This window comes from Columba livia, chromosome 1, assembly GCF_036013475.1.
Source record: "Columba livia isolate bColLiv1 breed racing homer chromosome 1, bColLiv1.pat.W.v2, whole genome shotgun sequence".
In the NCBI taxonomy this organism is placed as follows: Eukaryota; Metazoa; Chordata; class Aves; order Columbiformes; family Columbidae; genus Columba; species Columba livia.
Window position 1 is genome coordinate 46497175 of NC_088602.1, and position 17933 is coordinate 46515107.

The 17933-nt window shown below is 37.4% G+C and overlaps 2 long non-coding RNA genes across 5 annotated transcripts in view; one reads left to right on the plus strand and one right to left on the minus strand.

The window, feature by feature from the left end:
- LOC135579007 (uncharacterized) overlaps window positions 1-17933 on the plus strand; it is a 186782-nt gene that overhangs the window by 60453 nt on the left and 108396 nt on the right. The window lies entirely within an intron of this gene.
- LOC135579005 (uncharacterized) overlaps window positions 4486-17933 on the minus strand; it is a 121966-nt gene continuing 108518 nt past the window's right edge. For 2 of the 4 annotated variants that reach the window (XR_010471232.1, XR_010471229.1), the window contains 4 exons: window positions 17864-17928; window positions 16360-16473; window positions 15438-15579; window positions 4486-7232 (listed from right to left, as the gene is read on the minus strand). This is a non-coding gene — a long non-coding RNA (uncharacterized LOC135579005). The remainder of the gene's footprint in view (window positions 7233-15437; window positions 15580-16359; window positions 16474-17863; window positions 17929-17933) is intronic. The other 2 variants (XR_010471233.1, XR_010471227.1) reach the window with 1 other exon arrangement.

A 17933-nucleotide genomic window follows, 5' to 3' on the forward strand; every position in this document is an offset into this window, starting at 1 on the left:
AAAGATGTATTGTACATCCCTTCTCTGAACAGCATTCGAGCTGTAGAAGAGATGTGGCATTTATTGTTGCTTAGGTTCTAGAAAAGCATTAAATGGGTCAAATTCATCCCTGAAGTAACTTCACTGGCTTCAGAGCAGCTATACCATAGATGGATTTGATCTGTTATACTAATAATAAAGGAAAGAAAGTAAAAAGCAGAGTTATAAAGAGCAGCAGGCATCTCTAATGTAGATAGAGGGTTTCTCCAGTCCACTTAGTGTATGTAGGTCCCAATATGTGTATTGTGGTCTCATATTGAGACAACGGAGGTTCTCAAACTTTTGTACAAAACTAAATGTTTGTGAACAGACTGTACTGCTTGCCCAGAGCAGTGGTAATGCTGATTTCCTGGAATGTTAATTACATGGACAAGCAAAAGATATTAAGGTAATTAAATTTAAAATCCTGAAGTAAAGAGAAGAGACTATCACTGTAAGACTGAATAGCCAGATCAGTCAGAGAATTCCTGATTTACAGGGTCTTTCTATGGCATTACCAACCACAGCGTGTGAGTGTTGCGTACTAGAGGGGAGTGCTTTAATTGCTCCATGAGGTGCAATTTTCAATATATGGTGTGAGCTGAGTACTGTGCTACATTCCTTTTTGAGCCTGGGAGCTGCACAATAGGACTTTGTTTTTTCATGTGTTTAACAGCAAAAAAAAAAAAAAAACAACACCCTGGTCTTATCACCTCCAAAAGTATTACCTGAAACTTTTATAACTTTCTGAAAGTTTTGTATGGAGATTGTTGCTCACAAGGAACATTCAGCCCATCTCACTGGAGGTTATTAGACTTGCATCCACTCTATTTAATTTTAGGCAGTATGAAGCAGCCAAGGTGGAAGCACAGTTGTCTCATACTCCCACAAGTCTATTGTAGATGCCATTCAACTCATCACAAATTGTATAATGATCTGGAAATGCCCCCTCTCTCCTTTGTCTATAAAGAAAAAAGTTTAGGTTGATCAAGCATCTGACTTAAGTGCTTGCATTTATGCAGGCAGAATAAAGGTCATTATCTGTATTGGGAAGGGGAGACATGCACCATGCTTTATATGGGTTGGGTCATCTCTTTATGGGGTATCTTCTGCTTGTAGAAGACCAAGATTCATTATTATCACTTCATCCTAAATGGATGCATAAGTGCTAAAGTTAGAATCTATGGAAGGTTTTGGACTACTAAAGGGAGGAAGGACTCTTTTTTAATCTGAGATAATTCAACTGCTTGAAAAAGCTGAGAAATGCACAAATAGCGCCTCCAGTGACAGATGACTGACTGTATGTTAAATTGGTACCACACCATAACACTGTAAACACAGATTATGTGTAGGTCAGTAAGACTAAATCCCTGCTGAGAGGTTTTGTTTGTCTTCTCTGCCTGGACTTTTCACTGTGACTTGTGGTGTCATCACTAAATAGAGTTTACTAAGATAAAAATACTACTACTGGTGGCAGAAGTGGCTTCTGAAGGACTAAAATGCTCTTATGTGAGAAGCACTGTACCAACTCAGCACGTGAACATACAGTTCAAGAGCATCTGACAGATTTTTTTTGTTTAAGCTCTGTGACTGATGGATCAAATGAGAAGGCAGGAAGTACCTGTGTCAAGGAGGCAAACTGTCTTGTTTCAGAGAGAGTTTCTGTCAGTCTTTCCTGACCACCAAACGCAAGATGACAAAGGTACAGTTGAACTTGCTGTTGCTGACCAGCAGAGAAAGGAGTGCAAGCCCATAAAAAATCCTATACACATAATATATTAAAAAAAAAAATAAATGGCTTACAGTGCAAGCATTTCCATCTTATGCTGAAGGAAAATAACCAGATAAAAATACGGATTAAATTATGTAGACATTATTTGGAAAAAAAGCAGAGCATGGTGTTCACTTTAAAGTGCTTTTTGCGTACTTGTGTTCCCAAACTTACTTCACATTGCCAGCTGTAACAACAGAAAGAAAGTTTATTTACCAAATAGCTTAAGTACATAAAGAAGTATGTCTTGCTATACCTGCATTCAGCAGTAAGGTCCACCTCTATTCTTTTCTCCAGACGTCAAGAGATTTTCAGCCATTTTCAAACAAAGGTCATGAGAAATATGAGTGTAAAACCAAAAAGAAGGTACACAAGCTAAACCAGTTGTTAAAGACAGAAGGACAATCCCATAACATCTATTAAGACTGTGTGAAGAGTGGATGGTCTCCTGCTCTCTTATCAGAGAGATAAAAACCAGGAATACCCCAATTCTGTAGAACAGGAAGTCTGTAATGTCTGTTCTCTACAGATCACTCAGCTATGAAAAAGGACTACCCTTAGAAACACTGCAGTATGTGCCACTTCTGCTAAGCTCAGTACACTTATAAACACAAAATCCCCCTAGAATTTTTAAAGGCCAAGTTACCTACTTCTCTGGATGCAGTTTTGATGCAAGCACACTTGCAGTGGAGATTAATGCATTAGCTGCCAATTAATTAACTGACACTGGTGAAATCCTTATCCTCCTTTTAACAGCATACCAATAGCATTTAAGGGGCTATTAGATAACCCAAGTGTTAAATAGTGTATGGGGTATAAGATAGCATGCTCACAGAAGAAAAGATGCATTAGAAAGATTAAAGTATGCATTCCTCTCCCAGCTCTCTACCTGCCTCTCCTCTGGGATCACAGCAACACAGTGGTGCCAGGTCTTGTGTTGATTTTCAGTCTGTTCTCTGTGGGAGTCTTCCAGCACTCCTGTTTTATAATCTAGGCAAAGAACAAGTAACTGAGAAGCTTCTTTTATGCATATCCCTAATATCAGTCGAAGACATGATGGAGGTTTTTTTAAAACTGGCTGAGTTTTTTCAGAGAGCCTGGCTCTTGGAAAACATTAGTTGTACAAGAATTAATATTTTAAGATTACATCTGTCAAAGAGAGGATATCTGGTCTTGCTAAACTGGATGTGACTATCGGTGTATATATTAAACAATGCACTTCACACTAACTGCTTTCACAATTTATTAGTTTTTTCACTTGCCTTTGGGTTATGGAGAAGTTTGGTCAAAGCTTTGACATGAAGATACCGTTACTAAGAAGCAATATATAAACAACAAACACTATTATTTGTGGAGTAAAATACATGTTCTTGAAAGTAACTGCGTACATAAAACTATAGTGTTGACATGTCAGTATGGCAATATCTTGGGCCTTTAGAGACAATACTGTTGCACATGACTTCCTTTTCTTGGTGCCTTGGGGTAACATATAACTGATGTAGTATTATTTGAAGAAGTCAAAGAAGATAAAAGGCTAAAGTGGCTCTAAAGCAGGGGTGTCAAAGTCATTTTCACCTGGGGTCACATCAGACTAGCGGTTGCCTTCAAAGGGCTGAATATAATTTTAGGAGCGTATAACTGTAACTACTCCTATATTTACACAGTCCTAAAATTACATTCTGCCCTTTGAAGGCAACTATGAGGCTGATGTGGCCCCAGGTGAAAATGACTTTGACACCCCTGCCCTAAAGGATAGTTTGCAGGTAAGAATGTCCCTCTCTGACTTCCATTTAGCACAGCTGCTTTATTCTGGACAAGAAAGGAAGTGGCCAGGGTAAAACTAACCAGTAAGATGATTGAGGGTGATAAACTAATGGGCAATCAGAAGATGGGGACAACTGCCATGGCTAGATGCTCATACCTTTTCGTGGGGGTTGGGTCCAAAGGATCAGTGGACGCCTTTATAGTGGAGGTTTTATAAATATTTGAACAATTTCACTAAAAGGGAAAAGTAATTAATTAGAACAGTTCTTTCTATATGGTACCATGGTATTCACAAAGCATAACAAAGATCTGATTAAATGCTGGAGTACATTGTTGTGAAATCAGGGAGCATCCTAGTAAAGTAACAGCAATATCAGAATATGGCTGTAGCTGGGCTGGAAAACAAATGATGATACCTTTGAAAATGCCAGATGGATCCTCACAGAGCTTTGTGGTTACGTGCTAATCAGAGAAAACAACTCTGTAAAGCCGATCCATGGTTGGGAATCTCTTTCTCCAATAAGATGTATTTTATGTGGTATAGAAATTGTAATATTACATGATTTAATGGGTTCATAAACATGTGGTGAAAGAAGTTCTACCAAACATTTCTGACATCCTATGTATTGTTTCAGTAACTGATTTTTTTTTTAATATGAAAATCACTGCTTTTGCAGAGTGAAATTATAGTCATACAAACCTTGAGGATTAAAACAATCTACCTATATATAGATGACTTAATTTGTCTTCTTAAAACAGTGAAATAACATTTGAAGTAAACAAGTGAAGAGTAACTATAAATATCTTAGTACCTTATGTGCCAAGAAAGGAAAGCATTAGTAAGAAGAGTAAAAGTACATTTCACTCCAGTAAAATCCAGTAGCTGGGCCAGAGTGCTCTGAAAATGCTTTTACTGGAAACATCATCTAGAGTTTGGTATGTGTGGATGGTGTTTATTACATCTTAAAAATACAGAGTTCCACAACTGTTGAGAGGCAAAATGCTGAGGCTAACAGCTACAAATGCAATTTAGGAAACACATGGCACTGTAATTTAACCAAGAGAGTTCTACCCAGAATCAAAATTTGAGATCACAGTTACTGTAAATATTAAAGAACAACCACATACACCAAGTAGAAATGTATCTACCCAATAAGTGGAGGAACTAAGGGGAAACCAAAATGCATCATTGGTTTCTTGATCAGAGGGAATCATTAAAGACCATTTTGTTTTAAGGGAGAAAAGTGTTGTTTTCCCAGCAAGTTATTACTGTTTCTCACTCTGAAATTAGTTTTAGATTACTCATGTCTGTCTTTTCCTACCATCAGTCTCCAGCCAGTGGGTCATGGTCCCTCTGCCCAAAGGGGTGAATGTTTTCATCCTGCATCTGAAACAACAAAAAAACCCTACCCAAATACCATTCTCATTTTACATATACCTTAATCATTAATGACTATATTCATTTAAGGCTCTTAATTCTTACATTTGTGTATGCTGTTGATTATTTGTTTTATTATAGAGATCTATTGATGCAGCTGAATTAGTTAAAAGTTTGTGACATAGAAAATCATATTACGTCATGTCAGTTGTATCATCATAGCATGTATATGAAGCATACGTTGTTACTAGTTCATGGTCCAAGCATGATTTGAATGAAATGAGCTCAGCCTAGAACTTTAGACATTCCTTTTTATACTTTCCTTCTTATAAAGTATACTTTCCTTCTTTATAAAGTATACTTTCACAGATTCACCTGAATTTCATGTTTTTCTCAAAAGCAGAGGTGAAGAAATACCAGAGGTAAAGTAAATATCTAAACCACTTTATTGACAACTGTCTTGTAGGCATAGAAGAGAAAGTATCAAAACTCAAGATGAGAAGTCTCGTTTGGGTCTTGGTCCATTATTTAGGTCCAAAGAAAAAACACAGATATGAAAATTTTTGAAACTAGTTAACTAGGCTAAAAATCATGTAAAGTCCTGAGATTATGTGACTGAGAATTATATGCTAGTTTCTGTATGTAACATGGCATTCTAAAGACCAATGTAGCATCCTAACCTGTGGTTTATACTAATAAACAGGTACTAAATAGGCAATAGAATTTGACACACCAAGACTTAACCTTTCAGAATCATCACTGCACTTTCAAGCTTTGAAAGTCTTCTAGAGAACAAGGTTTTCACTTTGAAGTTCTGCTGGTCTGTCTAATTGTCTTACTCCCACCAGTGCTCAGAGTAATGTCGGTCAAAACTCTCCTGTCAGTTCCACATTTTATGCCTGGCAGAACCAACAGACTGAGTGGTCTTCTGTCTGTGTTTCTTAAGATATCCCATGTAGAAAGTGTTTAAAGAGCGTGCTTGCTAGATTATATTCTACTGGAGATGTAAGTGGAAATAGAAGAAGCAAACACTGTTTATCCACTAAACCATTTATTACAGTTATTGGGCCCTAGAATATGTGTAAGTCTGCCTTAAAAGTTAAACTTCTCTATGCTTAGCATATCTGTTCCTGTCTCCATCGGCAAACTCAAGTCTGACTGTTTTGTTCTTTTAAAAATATATAAGCTCAAACACCTCTAGTAGTTTAGATGTAAAAGAGGGGTAAATAATGACAACATGAGCTAAGTAGGTAAGAGAGTACCGTGTTGCTTCAGCTGTTAGCAAAGAATTGACTAGTGAAAAATGAAGAAGATACCTGCCCTGCAGATCCAAAATCAGCACAGTGCATTTTTTAGAACAAGTTATTCTTGTAATTCCATGTAATTTGAAAGAGATTTGTGTCATTTCTCCAACTGAAGTTTGAGTTGATAACTGATAATACTAATCACTATCAATGAAACCTTCTCCTGAGGTTATAAAGCATTTCTATACCATGATAATTTCAGAAATAATCCCCTGTTCTTACAGTAAAACTAGCAGGTACCTACCAGATTAATCTATCCTGATATTACAGAGACAATACAAAGCATTATAAATCTAAAAGCTTGATGCGATCGTTAAATTATTTGATGATCCTCACTTAACTTCTTCTTTGTTATTGTTATTTGTATTCCAGTCCTGCTTAGAGTTCACAGTCAGAATAAAAACCAGTCGTGCCAGTTAGCATACAGCACTGCAATATGGAAAGCCTCTTCCTCCTTCCACTCCAGTGCATTCGAAGGGTACTGTTATAGTCCAGTTTAAGTTGGTTAAAATATTGTCAGTAATTTCAACCGGTGTCAAATTTCCTTCCAATATCAAGAATTTGCAAAGCACCTAGACATGGGTATAGGCCTAAAGCATCTAAGTGCAAAACTGTGATTGCAATCACTTTCCCCCATACATAACTGCTACTTAGACCAAATATATGCTGAGGTCTGCATGTACTTAATTTTGTTATGTTAAAACCTACCCCAGCTATAAAGGTCTAGAACAAGGACATTACTCCTGGGAAAGATGTGACAAATCCAGGAGGAGTGCTTCCTCCTTCTAGTGGAGAACGGTGTCGTGATTATGAAAAAATTATCAAAGCCTTCTCTCTTTGTGATTGATTGCTGTTTATTATTTTGTCAGGGAGTCAGAGAAATGGCTATGGTGAGAGTGAAAAGTAGCAAGAGTTGTAATCCCCGCCAGAACATTTCTTCAGCTGATATGGGTCCACTTCTGACTTCTGTGTGTGGGAGCCTCACAACTCCCCATAGCTGTAAGGTAGAAAGAAACAGGGAAATTGTCAGTTTATTTACATTTATTCCAGTGAGTATTTGTGTTGGTTTTGATCTTTCGTAAGAACTGATTTTGTCACTCCAAAAGGAAGACTGTAGATAACCTAATGCATCTTCTTATATTGCAATTACTTTTACTAGCAGTACATAAAGCAGGAAAAAAACACCATGGCATCAGAATATATGTTAGATACAAAAGCACCATCATCAATTTCCATAAAACTTAAACTATCTCAGAGTAGTAACTTTATTATACAAAGTTATCCACTTATCAGGGGAATTTCCAGATAATCTGACTGACAGTTTTTTGTGATGCAGTTTCATATAGCAAATACTTTTTTAACCTCTTTAAAGTTTTAAAATATTTATTAAGAGAAATTTATTTTTTCAAGAAAAGGAAACATAATATTACTCTTCGGGAAACAGAGAACTTGGAGGCAAGGAGCAACTGTAGGATAGATGTTTGTGTGCAAATTGTTTCTATGGAGCTTTTTCTTGCAATAAATTAATGGGGACTGATATTCTTGTTGAGGAAGAACGTGAACAGATTCAAGCCCTCGGTTACATGATTAATCTAATTGTAGGCTGAAGAGGGGCATTTTGTAATGCTCCCATTGGAGTTCTGTACAAAACAATTTGCTTTAAAAGCAATTGATGTATTCTGGAAAACTTTGAAAAATGTTCGAGTTTAAAACATTTTGTCTGTGTGTCATGTATCCTCTGTTTTTTCTTCTATCATTTTTATCATTAGGGACATGACAACATTACAGTTGCATGAGAATGTACTTGCTTCTTAGGAATTTATCTGTCTTTCATCCTAAATTATTTCACAGCATCATAGTAATCCCCACAGTAAGAAGCCATGATGTAACAAGTAGAAAATTTGACTTTTAGAGGAAAAAGAGACTGACAGCACATATTGATGGATAAAATTTAAAATATTCTTTCTTTTAGGATATATGGAAGGTGGTGTAAATGGAGAGTTATTTGAGTGACAGACACAACATCAGTGCCCTGCTTTATTTGTTTATTTCTTCTAAGTCAAGAAATTATGGATTTCTTATTTGTACAATGGGTACAATAATAAGTTTTCTCATTCAAAAATACTCAAGAATGATGTTAAATACTGAGGCAAATTTCATTACTACATTTGATAATGCTGACTATGTAAAGTATAAGCTGAATCATCTTTAAAAATTCAAAACAACCTTGTGTAAGCCATCAACTCATTTCTTGATATAGTTTATTTAGAAATATATAGGTATTCTGCAGCCTGGTTAACATCAACTTCTGTGTTTTGATTAGAAAATACCTGCATAGTGTATGTAGATTTATGGAATATTAAAAAGGCCATTTATTGAAACCTGAAGTGCTGAAATTAAAAACATGGTCATCCTTTAAACCCTGTAGTTGACAGCTTCCTCCAGTGGTGATGAGGCAAGCTGCAGGTGCCATTTCTTCACCGCAGACCACAAATGAACTTTTGTAGTGTAGGGTGACTACATGTCTTTGACACCTCAGGTACCTCCATTTCAACAGGGTTAATTTGTCTCTTAGTATCTTTGCATAAGGATGCTCTTGTGCTGCATGGGCATATAACAAAATTCAGCTATGATAGTAGGCTTTACGTTTGGTCCTACATTCTGTGGATTATTTCATTACTGTTTGAGCTAGTTGTTATCCTGATCTTTTATAACATATGTTCTTATTCAGATACAGCTAGACTTAGGTACCATTAAGGCAAATTGCAATGCCTTCTTTAGTTTCAGTGAGAACTGAAATACATGTAGATAATTATAAATATTGTACACAGGTACATAAAAGTATTTAGATAAAAGAAAAATCCAGAGATGCTTGTGCCTTCCTGTGCACTAATATAATATGAAGTGTGTGCACAGGCTATAATATCTAAAAATAGCTCTTGGATGTTTTAATGATTATTGGCTTAGGAACTAATTCATTCTGTTGATAACAATTGTGTATTTGAAATCACATATTAATATATCCCAGACCATGCTTTTAAAATAAAAGCTTATCCTGCAAAGTATAGTTTAAATATATAGTCAAAGTAGTGAAGTGCACAATGCTATAGATTAATTTTGAGCATGTTTTCTCCAAATAAGGACTTTTTAATTATATGTATGAGTCAGTTATCCTTCCTCATCTCCAAAATACAAGAGGCAGATACACCAACAGATAGCAGGTCTCTTTCAGTTTTCTTTCACATCTCTTTCATATTTGTTGCTGCCACTTGACTTGCTCAGTCTTTTACATTTAAAGAAGAGTGAAATATGTAGTTTAATTCATAGGCTGGAAGGGAAGAGGCATCTACTCCAGTCTCTTGCTCAAAGGAAAACTATTGATCAGGTGCTCAGGTTGTAGTGAACTATTTAGTATTTGTTCCAGACTCTTTAGCAGTTTAGTTTTGCTTTTAATGCCAAAATGAAATATTGGCCCATTAAAATCTCCCAAGACCTCTGAAATTAATGGGTTATGATTTCATTCAAACACTTCTGGATTTAAAGCTTTATTCAAATAACACCTTTCTCCAAATTGACTTTTAAAATCACCTTTCTGTGCATTTTTTTCTTTTGAATTCATCAGCCAAAAGACTTTTTTTTTTTTAAACTTGACATTGTACAATTAAAAACATCAAAGACTCCTGTTTCAAGTGCAGCAACCCCAACCTGTTTAGCCACATTGCAAGTAAACAAAAAAATTCACTGTAACATTGAGAAGCTGTGGATTAGTATATGAGAAAATAATTAAAATAGTCCAAAAAATAATTTCAGTAGAAGTGGAACCAAAACAAACTTTTTTAAAATCAAATTCTGTTTTCAAAAGGAAGATATCCATAGAAATATCCATAGAAATCTCTCATTTTGTCAATCAACCTGTTTTATTACTATCAGTATTTGTCAGAAGATAGGAGGTTAGTTCTGCTGTTCAGTTTTTAGCTGGCAGTTATAGTAATTTTATTTGCTTCTGACAAGAAGGATGTATAAAGGAAGAAAAAAATCAGATGCATTGCATCAGGAAGCAGAGCTTTTAGTTTGTATTTTAAAGCTACAAGGCTACAAGGCTAATTGCAGATGCGTGGGGCTGGAGGCTGGCCATAACAGCTCTTTTTCTGGATTCTGGCACTCTTTCCTTGGCCAGCACGTTGACTGAACTTCTCCTTTCATCATGTCGTCCACTTTTCAGACTGGATGTCCAACACATTACCTTTATTCCAACCACTTCCAATCCCTGTTATTAGAAACAATCCTTAGGTTGCATCAGCAGAATTTTTCATATGCATTAACCCCTTTGAAAAGTCTCTTTTCTAATAAGTATTTGTTGGTATAGACGAGGAATAACCAAAACCTTCACCCGAAAAATTTCAAGATCCTTTAACATAAAAAGTTCTTGCGATCAAGGCTGTCACCTTTCCCTCCTCCTCTTCCACTTTCTACTTTCCTCAAACCATGACACCAATAGCATGTTCCTGACCCCGTTTTCCCTTCTGCCTGCCTAACACTGTAATCCCTTCCTCACAAGCTTATGTCTTTCCCAAATCCCTCAAAATCCAGTCACAACTATGCCCTGTATGTCCCCATTGGTGGCTCACTGGGTCCTGTGAACATCATGACTTGTTGCTCTCTGAGCTCCTGCCTGTTTGCAGACCTGTGAGGCCTCCCTGTCGTGTCTGCACTGCTGAATAAGAGGAGGTTGAGGCACTGATCCTTGGATTTGGGACAAAATGGCATCAGATTGGTTTATGTTCTCTATCTTTAGGAGTATGGAGCGAGACACAGAGTAAGCTAAAACTAAGCAGTGGCAGAGGTCCTGTCCTTAAGCTTGCTCCTGAGCCCTCTTCTGTTTGACAGCACAGACACAACCTCTATATCTCAGCGTCTACATCTGACATCCAGCTCCAGCATCACACAAGCTCTGAGCCCACTCTATCCAGGCAGGGAGGTGTGTTGGAGACCACAGTGGGAGGCTCCTGCAGAAACCAAGGCACAGAGGAGCAGGAGAAGGAGAAAAGAAGGTGCATGCCTTGATGTTACCCTGACATATGGTCAGGGAACAGCAGGAATGAACACCAGCTGGGAGCTGGAGAGCACTCACAGCACGGTGGTGTTGGATCCGCACGCCAGTCTCAATCAGCGACAGATCTCAGTCTACATACCCACAAACGCATGCATACATCCTTATGTGTGGGTGGGGGTGTGTGCATGCATATATATACACACATACCATATATATACATAACAGCTGATCTCATTTGGCCACAAGCAAGTAGAGAGAGAAATAGCAAAATGTCAGCAGAACACACTCAAGTTCTCTCCATCTGAAAGTGATAATGTCTGCACAAAATGTGAATTTGGAGGTGATATTTGTGTAGTCTGTATTCCCAAAGATGACCTAGATGTACTCAGCTCCCCCAAAGAGGCTACCCTTTGTGCATGCTAATCGGTTTAGGTCCTTTAAGAAAACATATTATTGTTCTAAACTTGTATCTACCTCTTTATATAATTTAATCTAATTGCAACACTCTACTAAGTTACTGACACAGGCCAAGTTTCTAGAAAATAATGTTTCAGTATGGTCTTTACATTCGTAGCTTTTTCGTTCTTTTATTATTGATTTTTTTTTTTTTTGCAGTAGGATGGGTAAATAAAATAAAATTAATATAAATATGTTAACATTGCCTTTGGAAATTCAGGATAAATGGAGGGAAATAAAGACAGAAACAGACTGGATGGAAATTACCTTCCTGCTATAGCAAAAACTCACAGAATAAGAGAAATCTTAGATCTAATTAAGAAAGTGACAAATGTGTTATCACTGAAAAAAAAAACCACATTTCAACTGCAACCAGCAAATTGCTAAATTTGTACTTAAAGAAGCAGCACAATTTAAAACTGAAACTCAGTAAATTACAGATTCTGAATGTATTACATAACTCTATTATGAAGAAGGCTAAATTTCTGCTAAAACCCTTGAGTAGTAATATCTGTTAGTGCTACTCGCTGTTAGCAGATTCTCTTCTAATGGTTTAAATAAACATTACATAAATTACAGAGGCATTCTTCTGCTTTTGATAATCAGAATTTGAAATTAACACAGGCTGTAAAAAGAGATTGTATATATGAAAATTTGCAAGGTAAAAATATGTGGATTCAGAAAGCTGTAGTATTTGCAGCACTTGTCTGGTGGCTATGGGCTTAATGCTGCAATGAATTAAAACCTGTGCCCATCTTAATGTCCATGCCCAGTCCCACTGCCCCCAGCTGGTATGGCCACATGTTTAAATTCATCAATTTATGGCTGAACCAGAGACCAGGAGGCATGTCAAATGTGAGCCCCATTCTCTGATGGGATAAACTGGGCAGCAAAAGTCTTCCAAGTATTTTTGTGAATCTCTACAGCATGTGTCTTCTTTCTGAACACTCATGCGTAGAGCAATAAACATCAAAATACAAGCTAGAAGGAAACTGTGGGGAGAGTGTGGCATGTACCTTTGTATTAGCCAGAACTCATTTACTGCAGCACAATGCACAGGTTTTTTTCTAGGCCAAATAAATGTGTCCTCAGGCAAATAATCTGGCCACTTAATAATTCAGTTACTGTACATATGGAGTCCCATTTTCTGTAACCAAATGGAACAGGTTTCTGTTGAAATTAATACTCTTTTCTATCTCTTCAAATTAGCAGACTGACTCTACAGTCTCTGTTCTGGCATCATTTCCACTGGCAAAACTATGAATTGAGCCTAAAAAGCACCAACCATGTGCTATTTAAGAGCTTTTAACTGGTTAACTAGGGGGCTGGTATTTTAAGGTAAAAATGTGTCTCAGACGAACAAAACCTCATTCGAAGAAGAACTTGAGGTCAAATTTGCAGTCCAAAAATTCCAGATGGCACCTGACCTTCCAGATTCCTTACTTTTTTACTGATCATTTTCCCTGTTTTCCCAGAGTCTCTTTATCTTCTGACTGCTAGCATGTTATTCAGAATGAAAAATTGCAGTTCCTGTCAATTATGACCCTAGTCAGGAGCCAGATAACTAAATCCAGTGGACGTGTTCAGAATATGTCTGTAGCAGATGTAACCACCATAGAATCAAAGAACAGTCTAGGTTATAATGAACCTCCAAAGACCATCTGGTCCAACATTTCGTGGGAAAGGGAGCCTAGATTAGGGTATCTAGTACCCTGTCCCATTGCATCTTGAGAAGCTCCCGTGATGGAGACTCTAACACATCCCTGGGGATGTGTACCATTTGTATCCATTGCCCCTTGTCTTCTCCATGTGGGTCATTGTGAAGAGAGAGCCTCCCTCCTCTCTGTAACCACCCTTTAACTACTGGAATACTGTTATTATATTCCCCTGGAACTTTCTCTTTTCCAGGGAGAAAAGACCGACCCTTCTGTGTTTATCTTTTTTAATTTTCTTAATAACTGACAGATCATCATGCTTGTGCAGGAAACTGATTCAGAGATTGGCAGTTCCCAGATCTGCCACAAAGGATCTAAACTCACAATTTTCCTTTCTCTGATATGTCCCATGTCCCCTCTTCCAATTATTCTGGAAATCCATTTCTGTCTTGGAATTTTCTGTGCATTAGGAGCTGTGAGTAGATACCCCATTGAAGTGGGCAGTATCTGGAGGTCAGGACTTCGTTTTCTGAGTGATTGCCATAGCAATGGGGTTGTCACAGGGAGGGCATGGCTGCTACCTCTCACTCATCTTTTGCCTGAGCTTTCAAATAAAGCGTTCTTGATGTGTGCTTGGAACTGAGGTTAATTGTGATTAGTACATGTTCTATGCCCTCGAAAACTACCTGAAGGGTTCACATCCTGAGGAAATGGCAGGGCTTTTACTCAGCAAAACAGAGAAAGGGATCAGGACATGCACTTCAACCAATGTGGTGAAATCTCTGGAAGCCAACCAAGTAAAGATTAATCTCCTACGTAAATTGGGTTCCCATGATGTGTCAATTTACCTGTGTAGAAAAGTTAGGCATTGCCCTTCAGGTACTTTTTGCACTGAGGCACTTAAAATCTCTTTATGGAACACAGGCAGTATTTTTGATCCAGTTTCAAATCCTGGCAGTCTCTGTGTAGTTTTGCCTGAGCTCTGACAAGCCAGCACATGGAGGAATGCCTGGGAGGTGGGTTAAACCAGCAGGAATGAAAGATCTGTGGCAGCACCAGCACCAGTAGTCTCAAACAAAAGGGAGCAGTTGTTGAAACCTTGCCAGAATTTGAACCAGTCATTGCTTGCTCATCTATAGTTTTCGTGCAATTATACTACAGTTATGACTGCATCTTCGCATGAAAAAATCAATGCAGGTGCTATTAAGAACTTTACATTTTTGTAAGTCACCAGAATTATGGAAACGTCCATAACTTAAAAATAAATTACAAAACATAAGGGTCAAACCTTTGATCTGATTTCTACAGGCATGTTAGAGTCTATTAGAAGTACACCCCCTCACCCAGTGTATTGTGGATCTGCTGCAGATCTGTAAAGGCATCACTATGTGGGAAAATTTACTATTTTGATGTCTGAGATGTGTGAGGCCGGTCACAGCATGAGTTCAAATTATCTCAAATCTCCTGAAACAGCCTGGCTCTGTGGGTCTTTTAGACTTTTTTCTATTCTGGTTGTGTGACCCTTTCTTGCTCCCACTTCAATCTCATGTGGGCAAGGGCTTCTACTAAAAGACTGTTCTCTCATTCAAGATTGGGACAATTCTGTATTTCCTGCCCTTTTATCCATGTATATTTTATGAAAATTCACAAAATATTCAATAGTTCTTAAAATCATCCTTTATAATGTCTGCTGGGCTGGGAAAGTGATTGAACATTGGAGTATATTATAAACAAGTACAGAAAAGGGTTTGAGACCTCTTTAGAGGGCACTTTGCTTTTTATTTTGCCTGCAAGGTACACCTATGCATCTTTGGTTAGAAGTGTTAAAAAGAAAAAGCAGATGAAAGCAACAGATTTTTTTGTCAAGCTGTGACAGAAATCAAATGCAAATAGAGCTCAGTTCAAGACTGTTTGTTAAGTGTCACGTCAGTGAGTATTAAATGCAGCACATGTCGTTTTACAATGAGCATACTGTATATGAATTTTATTGATTTTTTTTTTTCAAAGAGGATACATCGGATAATGTACTCTTCCTTACCAGTGCCAGCTTACAAGTGTGTCTTCATACTTGCGTATGCACATTCATTAGGCTCCTAAATGCTGCTGCCTTACTTCTCACATCTTGTTTTGTAGAGGCTGGGATTCAAGCTGTAGAAAGACCTCCACAAATGACTCTCTCCCTGTAGGGAAAGTGGGACATAGTCATTTAGACTTCCCAGCTGCAAGCTGTCAATGAGAAGCTTCTCAAAATGATTCACTTTTAGTGCATCAGGCTTACTCAAGGAACATGTTCTCAACTGTTTTCCTTTCCACAAAGGAGTGAGTTTGGAGTTTCATTTTCTATCAAGTATGTTACAGATGTCTGAAAAAATCAGCAGAGCTGGTTAACTCTGATGCACATATATATGAAGTCTTTGTACAGTGGTATGTGAAAAAACAAACCTGATTCCTCCATATTTATTCAAACCACATAGTTTTCCAATCATTCTTTAGAAAAACTGGCCTTGGCATAAAAATGCATGTGAAAAGCAACAACAACAGTGTCATACTCATCTCCATGCACTAGGACAGAGCCATTAACATTCAGCAATGTGGTCACTGCTCCATGGGAGATGCTAAGTATGCCCACTGCACCCACCTACATGCAGTTGCATCAGTATTTCCACTGTGCTTGGTTTTGTGTGTGCATTGTTTTTCCATTGTTTGGTGTGGGATCTCTGATTCCACAATCACTTCCTTACAACATTCAGATCACCAGAGTGCTTAGAAAAACATATTAAAATGTGTGGTAGCTAGACAACTTGACAATCTTATGCATTCTGGACTGAAATGGTTACACACAGAATCACAAAATAGTCTTAGATGTTTAAATGCCAGGCCAAAGGATGCTGAAATTGTGCATATACCAAATACCTTTAATGCATTTATTGGTGATTTCAAGTATGTTATCAATTTCTTACCTGCAATTTTAGTGACAGCCACTCATGGTCCTTTGAAGGCTGCAAGACACACTGTGCATTTGTAGTCCAGGCTCTTGTCTCCTGACATGTTTCACCTCCAGGGGCACAGCAATGCTACACATGAGCCAAAACAGAGGCCAGGAATTTGGATAATGCCCTGAAATGCTGGTTAACAAGAGTCTCATGCTGAGAAAACTCTTTCTCACATATTGAGTACTCTGAAGGTCTAGATTTCTACTGGAAATTTGCCACTTCTTCCCTTACCCCACAGATATTATGGCTTCTTCTTAATCCGTTTAATGACTGTTTATGATTTTAAAGATAGGAGGTGGAAATCGTGTATTATATTGTTCTTCTACATCCATCTAAAGTCCTCAAGTTTCGAATATCTTTTGCTTAAGAAAAAGTGGGTTACTTAAGCATTATCTAAGTGATACCTAAACCTAAAAGAACAAGTTTCTATGGTATCCTTTTTATGAAACCGAAACTAAGGTTAAACAGGGGTACAGAAGTTAAGGATTCAGCTCCTGGAATCATGTGATGGTGCCAAGTCTGTTTATTTATCCATTCACTATCCATCTATCCTATCTATATTTTAGAGAAAATTGACAGTCCATTAGACAGCAGTTCCTTCCGCCTTGCAGACGTTTCCTCCTTTCCAAGAGAGAAGGTGAACAGCAGTTTCTTCTATAATGTAATAGAAAACAAATGGGATGGGAACCATTTAAAGGTCACTATTTCTACAAGCTAGAAAGGGAGTAGTAAGATGCATAACCCATAAATTTTGGAAGGAAAAGATTAAAAAAAAAATAACCCTATTAAAATGTCAAAGTTTTTTCCATTTAACTGAGTTCCTAGTAGACCTGTTTCAATTAAACTTACTGTGCGGTTCCTTACTGATAATTTTACTGAGATTTTAACTGTATTTTTTGAACAGTTGCTTGTTTTTGTCTTAAAGTAAAGCAACATTTGTTTTTGGAAACTATATTTTAAGTCAGGCAGATATAGTTACAATGCCAGACAACATGACTTGATACAAATGCCTATGCCATTTATATACAGCTTTCATTCATGTCTCGTGTTTGGAGGGAAAAAAAAAAAAAAAATTAAAAATCGTGCCCAGAATGCTGATGAAAAGGGTTTGTGTATGAAAAGCAATAACCAGATCTGTTTACTTAGATAAGGAGCATTGTTTCATATAAATGCATTTTTTCTTCTTCTTCCTTCTCTCTCCTGACACTCCCCCCAGAGAAAACTTTTTGTTGCCTTCTGCATCTTCTCTGTCCTTTGCAGTCATGCCTTCTCACTGTTTCTCTTTACATTTCCTCCAAAATACTTTTTTCCAATTTGCCTCCTTTCGGGTGTGCTGTTACATTTTTGGTGTTTTTTTTCTTCTTTTTCATCTCTTTTATGATTTTCTTCCAGAGCCTTCCTTACCCATCCCAAAGCTTAATTCTGGCAATCTGACACATTTCTCAAATCTTTCTTGAATTGTTTGCCTTACCTTTTCTTGTATATCTTTTCCATAGACCATGATAATTCTTACACGTTCTCAGTAATGTGGCCTGACTGCA